Source organism: Pan paniscus, chromosome 15 (assembly GCF_029289425.2).
Source record: "Pan paniscus chromosome 15, NHGRI_mPanPan1-v2.0_pri, whole genome shotgun sequence".
Taxonomy (NCBI): Eukaryota; Metazoa; Chordata; class Mammalia; order Primates; family Hominidae; genus Pan; species Pan paniscus.
In genome coordinates, this window is record NC_073264.2 from 78,885,922 (window position 1) to 78,901,852 (window position 15,931).

Genomic DNA, 15,931 nt, shown 5'->3' on the forward strand with positions numbered 1-15,931 from the left:
ATTAAAAAATTTAGCCAGGCGTGGCAGTATGTGCTTGTAGTCCCAGCTACTCCACAGACTGAGGCAGGAGGGTACCTTGAGGACAGGAGGTTGAGGCTACAGTGATGGAGCCTCTACACTCCAGCTTGGGCAACACAGCCAGACCCTGTCTCAAAAAAAAAAAGAGAAATGTTTTTGATACATGTCTTCAAAGTGCATCTTATAAGTCAACATTTGATAATGGAGATCAGTGAATGAATGAATAAGGGCCAAAGATAACTAAGATTAGCTAGCATATTATATTTATTTATTTATTTATTTTGAGACGAGTTGCCCAGGCTGGAGTGCAGTGGCCCAATCTCAGCTCACTGCAACCTCCACCTCCCGGGTTCAAGCAATTCTCCCACCTCAGCCTCCCGAGTAGTTGGGATAACAGGTGCCCGCCACTATGCTGGGCTAATTTTTCTTTTTCTTTTTTTTCTTTTTGGAGACAGAGTCTCACTCTGTGGCCCAGGCTGGAATGCAGTGGCGTGATCTCAGCTCACTGCAACCTCCGCCTCCCGGGTTCAAGCGATTCTCCTGCCTCAGCTTCCTGAGTAGCTGAAATTCCAGACGTGCACCACCACACCGGGCTAATTTTTGTATTTTTAGCAGAGACAGGTTTCACTATGTTGGCCAGGCTGGTCTCAAATTCCCGGCCTCAAGTGGTCCGCCCACCTTGGCCTCCCAAAGTGCTGGGATTACAGGAATGAGCCACCGCACCCGGCTTAATTTTTCTATTTTTAGTAGAAATGGGGTTTCACTATGTCGGCCTGGCTGGTCTCCAACCCCTAGCCTCAGGTGATCTGCCCGCCTCAGCCTCCCAAAGTGCTGGGATTACAGGTGTGAGCTACTGCGTCCTGCCCAGCCAGCATTATTATTATTATTTTTGAGACGGAGTTTCGCTGTTGTTGTCTAGGCTGGAGTGCAATGGCGTGACCTCGGCTCACCACAACTTCTGCCTCCCGGGTTTCTAGTGCCTCAGCCTCCTGAGTAGCTGGGATTACAGGCATGCACCACTAGGCCTGGCTAATTTTTGCTATTATTAGTAGGGACGGGGTTTCTCCATGTTGGTCAGGTTGGTCTCAAACTCCTGACCTCAGGTGATCTGCTAGCCTTGGCCTGCTGGGATTACAGGCGTGAGCCACCGCCCCGCCAGCATACATCAATTGTCAGTAAATTTCTTCTTCACCTACTAGTTCCAATATCTTATTTAAAATCTATGGCCCGGTGAGGTGGCTCAGGCTTGTAATCCCAGCACTTTGTGAAGTCAAGGCGGGTGGATTGCCTGAGTTCAGGAGTTCAAGACCAGCCTGGGCAAAATGGCGAAACCCCGTCTCTCCTAAAAATACAAAAAATTAGCAGGGCGTGGTAGCACACTCCTGTAATCCCAGCTACTCAGGAGGCTGAGGCAGGAGAATCACTTGAACCCGGGAGGCGGAGGTTGCAGTGAGGCGAGATGGGCCACTGCACTCCAGCTTGGGTGACAGAGTGAGACTCTGTCTCAAAATGAATGAATGAATGAATGAATGAATGAATGAATAAAATCTACGAGGTCGGGCGCAGTGGCTCACTCTTGTAATCCCAGCACTTTGGGCGGGCGGATCATTTGAGGTCAGGAGTTCGAGACCGGCCTGGCCAACATGGTGAAACCCCATCTCTAAAAAAAATACAAAAATTAGCTGTACTGCTTGGGCGACAGAGGGAGACTCAGTCTCAAAAAAAAAAAAAAAAAAATCTACAAATCCACTTCATCTTTCATTAAACACGAACCTGGGACGTAGTTAGAATGTCTTGAAGAAAATATTTCAGTAAGATTCCAAGTCCGTCGCCCTGGCAAAGCAACAAGGCCACCTAACGGAGTAAGCCCGAGACCCCTGTGCCTCCACAGTGCTGCCCGCGGGATCGCGGCGTGGGGAACCAGGAACTACAAGTCCCGGCAGGCCGCGCGCGCCTCGGCTTCACTAAGCGCAGTCAGGTGGCTGTCCCCGCACGGTTCCCAGCTAATTCCCCGCTACCGGGTTGCGGCCGGAAGCCGGGCGCCGCGGCTCTGCTTCCCTCGGGGTGAGTAGGGGCAGCTCGCCGGAGGCCGGCGCAGAGCTCGGGCCGACCAGCCTGGCAGGGCCGCACCGCGCCTGGAGCGCGAGGGAACCGGCATGGACACGCCGGGAGTCGGCCTCTGCTCCGGTTGTGCAGCCGCCCTGGGCGCCGGGAGGGACAGCCCCATGACCTTGTCACCTGGGCCCGGCGCGCGGCCACGTGGCTCGGGTGACTCGCATTGCCCCGCCCCCCTGCAGTGACTTCTCCAGTTTGGCACACCAGTGGGCTTTCATGTGACCTGTCCACTTCAGTGGCACAGTCTTGCAGGCACCCGAGTGGGCAGAGCTGGAGGAGGGCCGGAGGTGGCTCACCCAGACGCCTTCACCCCCTGGTGGCCCTGTGAGTTCCGAGGCAGAAGCAGCTGGAGCTGGAGCGAGGTCTGGGCAAGAGCAGGGGGCGATGCCCATATCCTGGCCCTCCACCCGGTCTTGCGAACGTGCCCCAGACCGCTGCTTATCTCCAGCATCTTGCAGGGCCCTGGGCTTCCAGATCACACAGTAGATATGTGCTAACAGCAGCCAGTGTGTGTGGAGAGCAACCTTTAGATAAGACACCTAGAACAGCCCTCTCCCAGGGTTAAGTGGCATTTACTTTCTACTAACAAGAAAGTCATTCAACAAGTATTTATTGATTACCTCCATGATACTTGGCACTTAGTAGGTGCTCAAGAAATATTTGCAGAGTTGAAGTGAATTAGACTTTATCTGTGGCTTCATATGTTTTATTTAATAATTTTCTTGGGGCTGGGTGTGGTGGCTGATGCCTGTAATCCCAGCACTTTGGGAGGCCAAGATGGGAGGATTGCTTGAGGGCAGGAGTTCAACACCAGGCTGGGCAACATAGTGAGACTCCCGTCTGTATTAAAAGAAAAAAAGAAAAATAAATAAAATAATTTTCTTACTACAGTGGTTCTCAAACTTTAGCATGCACCAGAGTCACCTGGAGAGCTAGTAACAACACACAGTACTGGACCCCATCCCCAAAGTTTCTGATTCTGTAAGTCTGGTATGAGGACCAAGAATTGGCGTTTCTAACATGCACCCAAGTGATGCAGTTGCTGTTGGTCTGGGGACCATACGTTGAGTACCACTGCTTTATAGGAAAAAAAATCCTGTGAACTTAAAGCACTATCTCTTCACACCTGGTTACGGGTCTTTCTGTCTTTATTTGCCAGTTTTACTTTTTTGGTGATTGTAAATATGTGCATATTACTTTGTACACTGTTAACTCCCTCCGTATTGATTTATATACAGATTTTAATGTAGTCTATACTTGTCATTTTTCCTGGTTACATCATATTCTACCTTATTGGGTCATTCTTTGCTTGGCCATTTCTCAACTGGCCTCAGGGATGTGCGATTTGATCTGTACTAGAAGAGTGTGCATATTCTTACTTTCTGATATGCAGTCATTTTCTTGTCAGACAAAGGACCTGTAAGAATATTAGTTGGGGCCAGGTGTGGTGGCTCACACCTGTAATCCCAGCACTTTGGGAGGCTGAGGTGGGCGAATCACTTGAGGTCAGGAGTTCAATGCCAGCCTGGCCAACATGGTGAAACCCCATCTCTACCAAAAATACAAAAAAATTACCTGGGCGTAGTGGTGTGTGCCTGTAGTCCCAGCTACTTGGGAGGCTGAGGAGGAGAACAGCTTGAACCCGGGAGACGGAGGCTGCAGTGAGCCGAGATCGTGTCACTGCACTCCAGCTTGGGCGACTGAGCAAGACTCCGTCTAAAAAAAAAAAAATTAGTTGGGTCAGCCATCCATTTCTTCACCAGGGTAACTCACTAAATATGCCTCCTGGGTTAAGGTTTCCATGTTGCAGGGACTCCAGTGGCCTATTTCAGGGCCCAGCAAGCTGCTTGTTCTTGTGCACTTTTTGCTCTCTTGGTGGGAGCAGTCATACGTGGATTCAAGTTCTGCCTCCATCACTTACCAGCTCCTTGGCCAAGTTTTCTACCTTTTCTAAAACACCACTTCCTTATCCATAGATTGAAGCTCTAATAGCATGCACCTCGGAATCTGGTTGTGTGAGTTAATGAGCTAATAAGTGCTTGGTACTGTAGCTCTCCCATTGGAAGCTCACTCTCTTCTCTTACCTGCTGCTTGCTCTTTGCATCTGGCTTTGCCCTATTCTCCCTCAGTCTGCCTTTCCTAGGATGAACTGAATGGAGGATTTCTATTCCTTGCCTGGGTGAGAATTATTTTTGTTGTCTATTCTGGGACCTTGGCAACAGTCAGGGATTCCTTTTTTTATTTTTTGAGACAGAGTGTTGCTCTGTCGCCCAGGCTGGAGTGCAGTGGCACGATCTTGGCTCACTGCAGCCTCTGCCTCTCAGGTTCCAGCAATTCTCTTGCTTCAGCCTCCCAGGATTCCTTTATTTAATCAACATTGATTTAAGGACCTTGAGTGCTTGGGCATCAAACACTAGGAAAGGGAGTTTGATTAAAATTTGGTTCCTAGCTGGGCGCGGTGGCTCACGCCTGTAATCCCAGCACTTTGGGAAGCCAAGGCGGGCGGATCACGAGGTCAGGAGATCGAGACCGTCCTGGCTAACATGGTGAAACACCATCTCTACTAAAAAAAATACAAAAAAATTAGCTGGACGTGGTGCCGGGTGCCTGTAGTCCCAGCTACTCGGGAGGCTGAGGCAGGAGAATGGCTGGAACCCGGGAGGCGGAGCTTGCAGTGAGCCGAGATTGCGCCACTGCACTCCAGCCTGGGCGACAGAATGAGACTTCATCTCAAAATAAATAAATAAATACAATTTGGTTCCTGGACTACATTACTATCTTAGGGAGGGCAGACTGTAAACCTGCTCAGGCCAACTTCACACAGTCCCTTGCTATTGACTTGGTGTCTTTGGCATCTTTCCAGACTTGAGGCATGATGGTATCATCCACTTTGTGTGCTTTCTATCCATATCAGGGACCAGGTTCTTCTGAAGACCCTATCAGTCTCTCCAAGGGTATTTTTGGGTCTTTTTTCAGTTTTGGGGGCAGACTAGAAGAAATAATGCTCATTGGTCTAATAGTCTCTCTAGGAAATGGGAGGAGGCCATGGTCACTTTTCATGGAACTAGAGACCTAAGTGCCTTTTCTCTGTGGTAATTCTCATTTGTGCACCAAACAGGGAGAGGTGATTCCAGGCCTTTAGTCCTGAAATGTAGCATAGGGAGAGGGCTGCCAATGGATGGAAACTGAAAAGGCCTAGCTAGTCACTGACTCCGATGAACAGTAAGTGCTTGGTTTCCCATTTAGTTCTGTCAAGGGGACAGACATTTCGTGTGACCATCAGCTTCCCATTTGTACGTCCCAGACTCTCCTGTTGCTTCATTTTCATAACCTACTGGGGTGTTTCCTGTGGTCCAGCGAGATGGATTCCATTCTTGTCATTGATTTGACAATAAAACAGCCATGTCAGCTTTGCAGCTCTCCTAAACATTTGATAGACTGAAATGGCTTGTTTCTAGTGGGAGGCATTGGTTGATCTTGTGACATCCTGTTGATTTTGGGGGCTCCAAACAGTGCCTCCCACATGCCTGGCACTGGGTCAGAAATCACAGTCTCTGCCCACAGCAACAGTTGCATTTACTTGAGAACAGCAGTAAGGACTTTAGTGAACAGGAGTCCAGGTGTTCCTATCAAAGACGTTACCTGTCATAAAGAGAAGGGCTGAATACTTGGAATGAGTGGGAAGGCCCTGCTCAAGCTCTTAGCCATTTTACTAGCTGAGCCACCTGGGACAAATCTCTCACCCTCTCTGCTCCTTGGTTTCCTCATTTATACCTGGGGATGGTAATAATATTTGTCTCTCCTCACTGGGTTGTGTGGAATATCTAATGAGTTGAGTGTAAAGGGCTCTATTTTAATATAAAGGCTAGTTCTTGCTAGTGTTATTATCTAGTGATTAGGTTTAAGGGTTTTGGTGGCCTCAGACCCCCTGTAAGGTATGTACTGTTAGGAGAGGTGACTCAGTTGAAAGTCAAAAAGGCTAGTAAGCAGAACAGGGCAGGTGATTCATTAACAAAGGGTTTAATAAGGAAAGATGTTTTCAATTGACAGACATATTTCACGCCTGACAGGGTCTTTTACAATACCCCGAGGGAAGCAACTCATTTGCATGTTAAAGACTCAGGGACACCTTATGGAAAACTCTAGCTCCAGTCTATTTAGATGCCATTCGGCTCCTGTATCATCTATTTTATGTATTTCAATTTCCATCTCTTTTATTACTGAGGACATTTGCACGAAAACAGGGTTTTGAGAGTTGTGTCTGCTTCGCTGTTACTTCCCACCCAGAGGTGGTCTTAAGGGTAGGGGTGGCCTCATTGCATACAGGAGACAGGTGTGGAGGTTGGTGTAACAGGAAGAGGGGGTTCAGGGGAGGCAGGGGCTGGGAGGTGGTGTTGGGGTGGGATGGGGTGTTGGTGATGAATTGTCAGCCCAGGGCATGTGGCTTTCACCTGGGGACCTGCATTGTTCCTTGCTCTGCACAGGTCTCAGGCCTCACTGGCTGTAGTTTGTCCATTCATTGATTCATTCGTTCAGTAAATGCTTTTGGAGCGCCCCCTGTGTGCTAGGCTGGGGTTTGGCAAATGACAGCCTGAGGGTCAATTCTGGCCACACCTATTACTTTATACATCCTCTGTGTTTGCCTTGTGCCACAATGCAGAGTTGAGTAGATGCATCAGAGATGTTATAGAATGCAAAGCCAAGGCTGGGCACGGTGGCTCATGCTTGTCATCCCAGCACTTTGGGAGGCTGGGGTAGGTGGATCACCTGAGGTCAGGAGTTTGAGACCAGCCTGACCAACATGGAGAAACCCTGTCTCTACTAAAAATACAAAATTAGCCGGACGTGGTGGCGCATGCCTGCAATCCCAGCTACTTGGGAGGCTGAGGCAGGAGAATCGCTTGAACCCTGGAGGCGGAGGTTGTGGTGAGCCGAGATTGCACCACTGCACTCCAGCCTGGGCAACAAGAGTGAGACTCTGTCTCATTTAAAAAAAAAAAAAAAAAAAAGAGTCATTTTTGGCTTTGCATTCTTTTTTTTTTTTTTTTTTTTGAGACAGAGTCTTGCCCTGTTGCCCAGGCTGGAGTGTAGTGGGACGATCTTGGCTCACCGCAACCTCCGCCACCTGGGTTCAAGTGATTCTCCTGCCTCAGCCTCCCGAGTAACTGGGATTACAGGCACCTGCCACCACACTTGGCTAATTTTTGTATTTTTAGTAGAGACAGGGCTTCACCACGTTGGCCAGGCTGGTTTCAAACCCCTAACCTCAAGTGATCCACCTGCCTCGGCCTCCTAAAGTGTTGGGATTACAGGCGTGAGCCACTGTGCTGGCCCAAAAATTACTCTTATATGGCTCTTTATAGAAAAATATTTGTCAACCTCTGTTCTAGACAGAGAACAGCAAGTGCAAAAGCTCTGGGAGGTCAGAATATGCCTGGTATGTTTGAGGAATGGCACAGAGGCCAGTGCGTTTGGAGTAGAATGAGTGAAGGGGAAAGTGGTAGGGCATGAGACCTTAGAGGGAATTGAGAGTTAGACCATGTAAGAACTTGTCCAGGGGGCTCAGTCTGAAAAAAATCTCAAAAAACCTCCCAATCTTAGGTTCTACAATAGTGATGTTTATATATTGTATGGGAACAATTAGGAAAGTCACAAATCTTGTGACCTTTGATCACGTGACTCCTGAGCAGTAAGGGATTATAGAAACTATGCTACATTTTAGCAGAGTTCTGGTTCCTCCCATAATCCTATTCTTATGGCTTTTTTTTTTTTTTTTTTTTAAAGCGATGAGGTCTTGTTGCTGGGTGCGGTGGCTCACATCTGTAATCCCAGCACTCTGGGAGGCTGAGGTGGGCGGATTGCTCGAGGTCAGGAGTTTGAGAGATGAGGTCTCACTATGTTGCCCCGGCTGGTCTGGACTCCTGAGCTCAAGTGGTCTTCCCACCTCAGCCTCCCAAAGTGTTGGGATTACAGGTGTGAGCACTCGCTGCACCTGGCCTTGTTAGTTTTACAAAGGTGGTTTTAGGTCTCTGAGCAAGAGGGATTAGTTTTAGGGAGGGATGGTTATCATCCTTGCTTTCAAATTAAACTATAAACTATATTCCTCCCAAAGTTAGCTTGGTCTATACCCAGGAGTGAGCAAGGACAGGTTGGAAGTCAGAAGCAAGATGGAGTCAACTACGGCAAATTTTCTTACTCTCATAATTTTGTGAAGGTGGTTTCAATTATCAGTGGTATTGTTGTATTTGCTTTTAATTTGGTCTTGAGGTCTCTCTCCAGAGAGATCTAGCTCTGCCTTGCCTGGAATCCAAGGGCTTTGGTCGTGGACTTTTTCAGTGTGCCTTTCGTGGAGTACTTCTTTATCCTGCTGGACAGCCTAATGCCTGTGTCTGACTTGTGCCTAGGTGTCTCTCCCACAGTAAACTTGTTTAAACTGGCAGACGCCCTGTGGCTCATCTGACCTGTGTCCAGGTTATTCCCACCAAGATAGCCACTCTTTTTTTAGACAGAGTATCGCTTTGTCACCCAGGCTGGAGTGCAGTGGCATGGTCCCAGCTCACTGCAACCTCCTTCTCCTGGGTTCAAGTGATTCTTGTGCCTCAGCCTCCTGAGTAGCTGGGACTACAGGTGCATGCCATCACACCCAGCTAATTTTTGTATTTTTAGGAGAGATGGTGTTTCACCATGTTGCCTGAGCTGGTCTTGAACTCCCGACCTCAAATGATCCAGCCGTCTCAGCCTCCCAAAGTGTTGGGATTACAGGCATGAGCCACTGCGCCCGGCCTAAGATAGCCACTCTCTCTCTCTCTTTTTTTTTTTTTTTTTGAGACAGAGTCTTACTCTGTTGCCCAGGTTGGTGTGATCTTGGTTCACTGCAACCTCCACCTCCCAGGTTCAAGTGATTCTCCTGCCTCAGCCTCCTAAGTAGCTGGGATTACAGCCGTGCGCCACCACGCCCAGCCAATTTTTTTTTTTTTTTTTTTTGAGATGGAGTTTCGCCCTTGTTGCCCAGGCTGGAGTGTGGTGGCATGATCTTGGCTCACTGCAATCTCCGCCTCTGGGGTTCAGGCAGTTCTCCTGCCTCAGCCTCCCGAGTAGCTGGGATTACAGGCATGTGCCACCACGCCCGGCTAATTTTGTATTTTTAGTAGAGATGGGGTTTCTCCATGTTGGTCAGGCTGGTCTTGAACTCCCGATCTCAGGTGATCCACCTACCTCGGCTTCCCAAAGTGCTGGGATTATAGGCGTGAACCACCATGCCCGGCAATTTTTGTATTTTTAGTAGAGATGAGGTTTTCCCATGTTGGCCAGTCTGGTCTTGAACTCCTGACCTCAAGTGATCCACCCGCCTCAGCCTCTCAAAGTGCTGGGATTACAGGCATGAGCCACCACTCCTGGCCTGAGAGTCACTCTCTAAGAGAGACCTGACCAAGACAGGAATTGGCTTCAGGTGTGTTGGTCAAGTGAAACACAGACACAGGCAGCAGAACAAAACATACGAAATAACAGAAGCCTTTCCTGACAGATCCACTGGAGAAAAGGGTGCCCATGAGGGTGGATAGGAAGCCTGGAGACAGCAGGGAGTTCAACCAGCAGGTGGGTGGGAGCGAGGAGAGAGAGATCAAGAGAGGAGACCTGTGCACCAAAGCCTTTTTTGGGGTCAAGAGTGTTAAGCCAGGCAGATTTCTCATGGGGAGTTCTAATTGGTGGGTTTACAATAAGCAGGCATGAGTTCTGTAGAGTCACACAGTGACTGAGGGGTGGTCACTGTGGTATATCTGCACAGTCCATGGTGGGTGTGCAGGTTGGTGGGGGTGATTAAAGTAGGTTGTAGGTAGCTGTCCCATAGTGGGGTGGTCACCAGGAGGCATTGTCTAAGGCAGATTTCTGGATCAATCACATTGAGGAACTGGGAGGAGGTAGAGAACTGAAACTGTCAAGGGTTTAACATGCCTCTGGCCTTAGAAAGTTAAAACTATGTTCAAAATGGATGCCAAGGCAACATAAAATTATAGACATTCACTACATTTATTTATTTATTAATTTATTTTGAGACAGGGTTTCGTTCTTGTTGCCCAGGCTGGAGTGCAATGGCGCGATCTCAGCTCACTGCAACCTCTGCCTCCTGGGTTCAAGCGATTCTCCTGCCTAAGCCTCCCGAGTAGCTGGGATTACAGGTGCCCACTACCACGCCCGGTTAATTTTTGTATTTTTAGTAGAGACGGAGTTTCACCATGCTGGCCAGGCTTGTCTCGAACTCCTGACCTCAGGTGATCCACCCACCTTGGCCTCCCAAAGTGTTGGGATTACAGGTGTGAGCCACTGCACCCGGCCCACTGCAGTTATTTATTCATTTATTTGTTAACAGAGTCTTCCTTTTGGATCTAGTGGAGAGGGCAGATATAAGACCCAATCATTATCCATAAAAGCAGTATATAATTAGACTAGTGAGGAATGAATGAGGAATTCTGAGTGATTGGCTCACAAGAAGCTTCATGGAAGGATAATGAGGGATTGAGTGTGGAGGTATATTTTGGGAGAAAAAGGCTGGAAAGGCAAGTTGGGGTAAGAATTTGGTGGGCCTTGCAAGGAGTTTGGGCTTTGTGGTAGGTGGAGAGGTGATAAGAATGGTATGAATACACTTGAGGATGACCATGATAACTTGAGTGGCAGAGTAAAGATTAGATGGGATGTGGAGAAGTCTGTTTGGAATGGAGAATGGTTGAGTAGTTCAGGCAAGATATGATGGCCTACTTCCCCTGTTTATGTTTTATTTTTTAATACAAAAAATTTTTTGAGATGGAGTTTGGCTCTTGTTGCCCAGGCTGGAGTGCAATGGCGTGACCTTGGCTCACTACAACTACCGCCTCCCGGGTTCAAGCGATTCTCCTGCCTCAGCCTCTTGAGTAGCTGGGATTACAGATGTCCACCACCACGCCTGTCTAATTTTTGCATTTTTAGTAGAGACAGCATTTCATCATGTTGGCCAGGCTGGTCTTGAACTCCTGACCTCAGGTGATCTGCCTGCTGGCCTCCCAAAGTGCTGGGATTACAGGCGTGAGCCACTGTGCCTGGCCTCCCTGTTTATTAATTATTTAACGTTATGCCAAATCCTGGTTCCTTAGGTGCTAGGAGTTTTTCATAAGCTCTTTGACTTTTGACTTTTCAGTAACAAATAAATGAGGTTTAAAATCACAAGAGAGGCTGGGTGTGGTGGTTCAGGCCTGTAATCCCAGCACTTTGGGAGGCCAAGGTGGGCGTATCACCTGAGGCCAGGAGTTCGAGACCAGCCTGACCAACATGGTGAAACCTCTTCTCTAATAAAAATACAAAAAAATTTAGCCGGGTGTGGTGGCACCTGCCTTTCGTCCCAGCTACTCAGGAGGCTGAGGCAGGAGAATCACTTGAACCCAGGAGGCGGAGGCTGCAGTGAGCCGAGATCATACCAATGCACTCCAGCCTGGGTGACAGAGTGAGACTCTGTCTCAAAAAAAAAAAAAAAAAAAAAAAAATTACAAGAGAGTCTTATTTACTGGGTATGTCAGGCATTGCCTTAAAGTAGTATTCAGTTAATTACTTTTTTTTTTCTTGAGTCTTGCTCTGTTGCCTAGGGTAAGTGCGATGGCACTCACCACTACACTCACTGCAGCCTCGACCTTCCAGGCTCAAGTGATCCTCCTACCTCAGCCTCCTGAGTAGCTGGGAGTTCAGGGACACACCACCATGCCCAGCTAACTTTTTTATTGTTTGTAGAGATGAGGTCTTGCTGTGTTCTTCAGGCTAGTCTTGAACTCCTGGACTCAAGCAACCTTCCCACCTTGGCCTCCCAAAGTGCTGGGCTTAATGGCATGAGCCACCACGCCTGGCCAGTTAATTCTTACAATGAGCCTAGAAGGTGGGTACTCTCAAGAGCTCCCCTTCATAGATAATTATGCAGAAGCTGCAAGGAGTTGTGACTTACTCAAGGTGTTCAGAGGCTGGGTTCTTTTTTTTTTTTTTTTGAGACGGAGTCTCGCTCTGTCTCCCAGGCTGGAGTGCAGTGGCACGATTTCAGCTCACTGCAAGCTATGCCTCCCGGGTTCACGCCATTCTCCTACCTCAGCCTCCCGAGCAGCTGGGACTACAGGCGCCCCCCATCATGCCTGGCTAATTTTTTTGTATTTTTAGTAGAGACGGGGTTTCACCGTGTTAGCCAGGATGGTCTCGATCTTCTGACCTCATGATTTGCCCGCCTCAGCCTCCCAAAGTGCTGGGATTACAGGCGTGAGCCTCCGCGCCCGGCAAGGCTGGGTTCTTTACCCACGGTCTCTTCATACTGCCTTCCTAATGTGGGCTTCTCTGGATGCCCACAGGAAGGGTCCCTGGATCACTCTCATGATCTTGACTGAAGAAGGAAGCTGTGTAAGGAGCTTAAGTCACTCAGTCTAATTTAAGGTCGGTTTCTGGATCTGATTAGGGACCTGTGTCTCGGTGGAAACAAAGTAGAGGGTGAGCCTGTTGCCCCTTTCAGCAGAAAATACTCCAGGCTGAGGGTGTAGAGAGCAAGGAGAAAGGGTAGGGTTAAGTGGGGGCCACCTAGAATGTTGGAAGTAGGGTGTGCAGAATTCCTCTGGGAGCTGATAGGCAGGGGAGCATTTGTTAAAGCCTGGTACTGGGTGAGGAGATAATAATAATGATAATAATACTAATGCTAATAATGGAGGATAATAGCATCTGCCACTCTTGAGTTCTTACTGTGTAGGTGGCACCTTGCTAAGCATTTTACATGATTTATCTCATTTCCCACCACTCCATCAAGCAGGTATTGCTGTTATCCCCTTTGTGTATGGACGAGATCATGAGGTTCAGAGAGATTTAGCAGCTTGCCTATGGTCACCCAGTTCATAAGTGGCCATGCCAGGACTCAAACCTGGGCTGATTGGACTCCAGAGTTTATGATCTCCGTCAGTACACTCTCCTGTCCAGAAAGAATCCTTGCCTAGGTGCAGTGGCTCAACGCCTGTAATCCCAGCACTTTGGGAGACCGAGGTGGGAAGATTGAGTCCAGGAGTTCAAGACCAACTTGAGCAACATAGAGAGACCCTGTCACTACAAAATTGATACAAAACAATATTAGCCAGACATGGTGGTTTGTGCCTATGGTCCCAGCTACTTGGGAGGCTGAGGTGGGAGGATTGCCTGAGCCCAGGAGGTTGAGGCTGCAGTGAGCTGTGATTGCACCACTGCACTCCAGCCTGAGTGGCAGAGTAAACCCCTGTCTCAACAACAACAACAACAACAGCAAGAAAAACAACGATAACACCCAAAAATAATCCGTGGCTTATTAAAATATTGGCATAATAAAATGGGGACAGGGAAATTTTCATAAAATAAAGAGAAATATCAAGGAAATAAAGAGCATGCTAGAAAGCAAGGTTTTAATTTATTCTTTTAATTTATTATTTTCCAGCTTTATTGAGGTGTAATTGACAAATAATTGTATCTATTCAAGGTGTACAACTTGATGATTTGATATATGTGTACTGTGTAATGATTACCACAATCAATCAACATATCCATCACCTCAGATAGTTACCCTTTTGTGTGTGTGTGGTGAGGACACTTAAGATCTGCTCTCTTAGCAAATTTCAAGTAAACAATACAGTAGTATTAACTAGAGTTTCCATGTTGTACATTAGATTCCCCAGAACTTATTCATCTTGTAACTGAAACTTTGTACCCTTTGACCAATATCGCCTAATTTCCCTCAAACCCCCAGCCCCTGGTAACCACCGTTCTAACCTCTGCCTCTAAGAGTTTGACTTCTTTAGATTCCACCTAAGAGTGAGATCATGCAGTATTTGTCTTTCTGTGTCTGGCTTATTTCACTTAGCAAAATGTTCTCTAGGTTCATCCATGTTGTCACCAATGGCAGGCTTCCTTCCTTTTTATGGCTGGATAATATTCCATAGTGTGTGTGTGTATATATATATTTCACAATTTCTTCATCCATTTGTGGATGGACACTTAGGTTGTTTCTACATCTTGGCTATTGTGCATACTACTGCATATTCTTTTTTTTGAGACAGAGTTTCATTCTTTTGCCCAAGCTGGAGTGCAGTAGCGTGATCTTAGCTCACTGCAACTTCTGCCTCCTGGGTTCAAGCAATTCTCGTGCTTTAGCCACCTGAGTAGCTGGAATTACAGGAGTGAGCCACCATGCCTGGCTAGTTTTTGTATTTTTAGTAGAGATAGGGTTTTGCCATGTTGGCCAGGCTAGTCTCGAACTCCTGGGCTCAAGTGATCTGCCCGCCTCGGCCTCCCAAAGTGCTGGGGTTACAGATACGAGTCACCATGCCCGGCTGCATATTCTTTTTATTTACAAAGTCACAATCTCATTCTTGCAGAGGTAGGAACTGATCCCAGGAGTTGGGAGAGATTGAGCATTTCTGTTTAGGGAAAGAAATAAGTGAGTTTCTTAAAATTTTTTTTTTGAGACGAAGTTTCACTCTTGTTGCCCAGGCTGGAGTGCAATGGCGTGATCTTAGCTCACTGCAACCTCCACCTCCCGGGTTCAAGCAATTTTCCTGCCTCAGCCTCCTGAGTAGCTGGGATTATAGGCATGCGCCACCATGCCTGGCTAATTTTGTATTTTTACTAGAGACTGGGTTTCTCCGTGTTGGTCAGGCTGGTCTTGAACTCCCGACCTCAGGTGATCCACCTGCCTCGGCCTCCCAAAGTACTGGGATTATAGGCGTGAGCCACTGTGCTGGCCTTTTATTTTATTATTATTATTTTTTTGGAGATGGAGTTGTGTTCTTGTTGCCCAGGCTGGAGTGCAATGGCATGGTCTCAGCTCACTGCAACCTCCATCTCCTGGGTTCAAGCAATTCTCCTGCCTCAGCCTTCCGAGTGGCTGGGACTATAGGCGTGCATCACTACGCCCAGCTAATTTTTGTATTTTTAGTAGAGATGGGGTTTCACCATGTTGGCCAGGCTGGTCTCGAACTCCTGACCTTGTGATCCGCCCGCCTTGGCGTCCCAAAGTGCTGGGATTACAGGCATGAGCCACGTGCCCAGCCTGAGTTTCTTAAATTATTTCCTTAAAAATCGTTGCTTGCAGTTACCCTTGTAGAGTGAATATAGTCCTCTGGTGTTGGGGAAGGGGAGGCGTGTTTTTGGGGAATATTCACTGATGAAGTTGAACACTAAATTTCAGCAAAGCCTCTCTTTGTTTTCCTGTTTTTTTTTTTTTTTTTTTTTTTTTTTGAGGAGTGTCATGCTGTCACCCAGGCTGTAGTGCGCAGTGGTGCAATCTCGGCTCACTGCAACCTCTGCCTCCTGTTCAAGTGGTTTTCCTGCCACAGCCTCTTGAGTAGCTGAAACTACAGATGCATGCCACAACACCCGGCTAACTTTTGTATTTTTAGTAGAGACAGTGTTTTGCCATGTTGGCAAGGCTGGTCTCAAACTCCTGACCTCAGGTGATCCGCCTGCCTCGGCCTCCCAAAGTGCTGGGATTACAGGTGTGAGCCACCACGCCGAGCCTTATTTTTTTTTTTTAATTTTATTTTTCTGAGACAGGGTCTCACTCTGTCATTGAGGCTGGGGTGCAGTGGCGCAATCTCAGCTCACTGCAACCTTTGCCTCCCAGGCTCAAGTGATCCTCCCACCTTAGCCTCCCAAGTAGCTAGGACAAGAGGTGCATGCCACCACACCCAGCTGATTTTTGTATTTTTTGTAGCGATGGGGTTTCGCTATGTTGCCTAGGCTGGTCTTGAACTTCTGGGCTCAAATGATCCTCACATCTTGGCTTCCC

General features: G+C 47.9%; 1 protein-coding gene across 4 annotated transcripts in view; it reads left to right on the forward strand.

Moving 5' to 3' along the window:
* Positions 1–1,447: 1,447 nt before the first annotated feature.
* ADCK1 (aarF domain containing kinase 1) overlaps positions 1,448–15,931 on the forward strand; it is a 139,833-nt gene continuing 125,349 nt past the window's right edge. For 2 of the 4 annotated variants that reach the window (XM_003808886.4, XM_003808887.4), the window contains exon 1: positions 1,568–2,082. The gene's annotated coding sequence lies outside the window, so the exon portion shown is untranslated. Of the gene's footprint in view, positions 2,083–15,931 lie in introns of all 4 variants that reach the window. The other 2 variants (XM_034937936.3, XM_008960989.4) reach the window with 2 other exon arrangements.